At 47.1% G+C, this 4,251-nt stretch overlaps 1 long non-coding RNA gene across 1 annotated transcript; it reads left to right on the plus strand.

Annotated features, from left to right (window-relative positions):
- The first annotated feature begins 583 nt into the window (after nt 1-583).
- LOC131488376 (uncharacterized) lies at nt 584-2,661 on the plus strand. Its single transcript, XR_009250188.1, has 3 exons — nt 584-927; nt 1,800-1,949; nt 2,181-2,661. It is a non-coding gene; the product is annotated as an uncharacterized LOC131488376 (long non-coding RNA).
- Nucleotides 2,662-4,251: the final 1,590 nt, after the last annotated feature.

Below are 4,251 nucleotides of genomic sequence, written 5' to 3' on the forward strand. Positions count from 1 at the left end.
TACTGGCCAGATAGGTGGGAGGGGCCACCAAAGCAACAGCTGTGGAAAGAACCAACATAAGGGAAGAGAAGACGTGGCAGGACAAAGTGACAGCATGTGGCTGGTCTGCAGAGGCAGCAGGGCAGGGAGGCTGTGGCTGCCTGTCTGCGGGAGTCCCCCAGCCCTGCCGTGGGAGCGTGCCTGCAGACGGGGTCATTTAAGCACATGTTAGCGGGCTCCAGAAGGAAAACATGGAACACCAGAGAATAGAAAAAACAGAATGAGATCTGGATTCGACTTTCTCACTTGCGTCCAGCAAAAACTGTGGCAATATCAGTAACTTGTTTCCCTTTTAACTTTTCCTTTTGAAACCATTGCATTTGCAATGATTGCAAAAATGAGACAAAGAACTCCCACACCCTTTATTCAGATTCACCATTTTAATGCTTTGCCACAGTTGCTTTATCATTCCCTTTCTATATATAGCACATTTTATATACTTTATATAGAGTCTATGCTATATAATAAATAATATTGGATTTTTTTTTCCTGAAACTCTTGAGAGTTTGCTGACGATCTCCTGCCTTTTCACCCCAAGGTCCTTCAGCATATATCTTCCGAAGACAAGAATGGTCCCTTCCATTACAATGAATTAAAAATACAGAGAAATTAACTTTGACTTGATAGGGCTATCTAATCTACAGGCCGTATTCAGATTTCACCAGTTGCCATAGTAAATGTCTTCACATCGGTTTTCCCCCTGATCCGGAATGCAGTCCAGGACCCTGTGTTGCATTGAATTGTCATGTCTCTTTAAGCTCCTTCAGTCTGGAGCACTTCGTCCCACTTTCCTGGTCTTCCACAACATTGGCACTTTTGAAGACTTCAGGCCAGTTGTCTTTCAGTACGAATTAGATTCAAGTTATGCATTTCGGGCAGAGATTCAAGGTAAGAGGTGCTTTAAGTACCTCAGACCGGAGCTGTGTGTTGGTTGCTCCCGTGATAGGTGCTGTAAACTTTGATTGCTTGGTTGGTTAATAGGAGGTCCCCAGGTATCTTCACTATGAAGTTACCATTTTTACCACTGTGGTTAATAAGTCGTGTGTGGGAAAGACTATGAGACCGTGTCGATATCCTGTCCCTCTCTAAACTGTCATCCAACAGTTTTAGCATCCATTGATGATTCTGAATCCATCTTCACTCTGATGGTTACAAAATGGTGATTTTTCTAAACCTGTTCTTTCCACATTTATCAGATGGCATTCCACTTTAAGAAAGAGGTCTCCTTCTATTCTCCATTTATTTATTTATCATCACTATGGACTTGGGGATCCTTATACAATTCAATGAATTACAACCCATTGCTGCCATCATTCCTTTTGATGCTTAGACTGTCCCCCGTGGCCAGTGCAAGCTTCTTAAGCCTGTCCCAGTGGCCTTTCGAGGCGTCCTCCTGTTCTGTGAGCACTTTCTTACTTGCTGACATAACGAGATGCCCCAGAGTCATCTTGGGCTTTCTCCCCTTCAGCTCCAAAATCAGCCATTTTTTTGAGGAGCGTTGGTTTACCTTAGTGGTGCATAATATTTAGAAACGGACATCTAAACACACGGTGTGCTCAGCTATTAGCAACTTCTTACAGAGGACCATGAAGGTCAATCTAGAGGTCTTTCTCTCGGGGGAGAGAAGGGTCAGGTGGGTTTCAGAGAAGGAGTTTCTAATTGATCACACGGCATTTATATTTTATACTTTACGTATTTAATTTATGTGTTAGCAAGAACAGGGAAAATGGTATTGACACTGCCCCTATTTTCATTTCCAGATGAATGGTCTTGCGATGGCTGTGGCTGAGGTTGCGGTGGTTGCTGCTGTTCCATAACCCCAGGTGTCGTCCGGTGTCTGGGGCGTAAATACCTCGAATCCGGCCGCAACCGACCACCTCTCTGACCGCTCACGAAGGCTGCGTTTGTCGGTAAATGTAAACTAACCCAAGCTGGCTCTTTCTGTACTCCTACTTTGGGGCCAGGACACGGTAACACATCCGGCAGTGAGTATTCACGCAATCACGGGCCCCACCGGACAGCTGTGACTCGGGCCGCTCCGAGCACTCAGCCCACCAGCTACCCCCACTACTCGAATAAATGTTCCACGTCCTCTAAAAGCTCTTTCAAAATACTCACAGACTCTTTTCCATCCTTTCTAGGTCCACCTTTAAGTACAGCTGCGTTCCAAATCATGCCTTCCGTTGGCTGAACCTCCCCGCATAAACCAAAATGTTCGGTGACATGATATTTTCGCAGACTACGGTCAACATAATCGGCGGAAATAAATGCACTAAGCAACACCTCTTGGGAGCCGTCTATTCCCATTGTGGGCCAGCTTCAAATCCGAAGTGGAGTGATCAGCCCAAATGTCCGCAGTTCGGTGGCATGACGAAAAGAAAATACTTATTCAACACGAGTGAATTTCCTTAAGCATTGTGAAAAGATTGCTGTCAACAAGCTGTATCTCAAGCCACTTTAACTTCTAAAATCCTGCTCCCGATTTAGAGCAGCTGCCCTGGGAAATGGCATCCATACGATGTCCAAAGAGACATCCCTGCCTCTTAACTAAATAAAAACCGAAACAAGCATTCTCGGCTGGTTATAGAGTAAAACGTGACCTGCGTTCCATCCGTAAAGAGATCTGCCACCACTACGTCTGTAATTTTTATCACTGAATGCTAAAATTGTTTTCATGTTCCCGTACCTTTTGCTCCTAAATTTTCTTTACGATGTACACACGTTGCCTGTGCCAGAGGCTCAAAAGATAATACTAAACATGGGTGTATAGGCACTGGGAAAAGAAAAGGACCCGTCACCCTAGCGGCTGTTGCAGGCCCCAAAGGAGACGCTGCCGGGGTAGTGCGGGACGGCAGTGGGGAAATGACATTCAGTTAAAAGTCCCTTTTTTGGTGGTTTTGTCCTGTTGCGGTTGTTTGTTGCAAAGACATAACATTTCTTTAAACGGCAACTGTAGGCTATCTCGTGAGTTTTTCACTTCACAGTGTTTTCTGCCAATGCTCAGAAGAGAAGTTTGCATGTTGAGAGATTATGTTAGCTGGCCGAACCCCAAGAAGACATCAGCTGCCTCTGGGCTCTGGAAATCTGAGTCTCCCTCTGCACGCAGAGCGGAGGGCCCATGAGTCAGGTGGCAAGGAAGGTGTAAGGAGGCCGCCTCAGAAGGGGGGGTTGCTCTGGCCACCACGAGCCCCAGACAGTCCCCTGCACTGCTCTATTTCAATACATCGAAGAGGTGCATTCATTCAACAACCGTTTTCTCAAGACCTACCCTATTCCGCAAACTCTGCTGAGTATCAATAACACAAAGATCAATATGGTCCCTGTCCTCAAAGGTTCGGAACAGGAAGGACAGGATGAGGGAAATTGTACATTTACAGAAGAGAAGGCTTTCTGAGTAAAAGGTCTTCTAAAGAGAAGGAAAGGGAAAAGAATGAGTGAAAGAAGAAGGATGGCAGGAGAAAAGGAGGGGAGGGACGGAGGGACGGAAAGGTCTATGTGATATGTGACCACAGTTCCTAAGCACTTTGATAAGCCAGCTACTTTAGCGCAAAGCACTTCAACGCCGAGGAAAAAGTCCACTCCTTTGCCTTAATCATTTCTAACATCGAACCAATACTGATATCACAGTCCCTCCAGTTACCATCCCCACAGGAAACACTTGGCTACAACTGCATTTCCTACAAGCTCAAGCACTCACTAGTCTATCGAGGGCGCTGGCATCTCGCTACGTACCTGTGGGGGACAACCTGTACTCCCGACAGTGTGCAAAGTGGGTGGGTGGCAGAGAGCATCCGGGGGGCTGTTGACCTTAAGCACTCTCCAATAGCCTGGCCAGCAAGGTAAAAGATGTCTGTCGCAGAAACCATGGGTGCCCCTGCCCCTGCATTCTCAGCATTTACCACTTTCCTACAAGCTGGCCCAACTTCCCAACTGCCAACTCCCTCAACTCTTTCCCTCAGGGCTTCGTCCAAGCTGGATCCCACTCTTCTCTCCCACCAGGCAGTTTAGAAGCACTGGGGAGTTAGCGGCCTCCCCCAAAGGCAACTCTCAACCAATGACCAAGAGGAGTCAGTGGAGAAATACCCCACTCCCTTCCACCGGGGCATGGTCTGGAGACTCGTGATCCACACTGGCCCTCAGAGTTCTCGGCGGGGACAAGACCCGGATGCCCACAGCGGTACTTGCGCGAGAACGTGCTGTTTATTCGTGTCT

The sequence above is a fragment of the Neofelis nebulosa genome, chromosome 1 (assembly GCF_028018385.1).
Source record: "Neofelis nebulosa isolate mNeoNeb1 chromosome 1, mNeoNeb1.pri, whole genome shotgun sequence".
Classification (NCBI taxonomy): domain Eukaryota; kingdom Metazoa; phylum Chordata; class Mammalia; order Carnivora; family Felidae; genus Neofelis; species Neofelis nebulosa.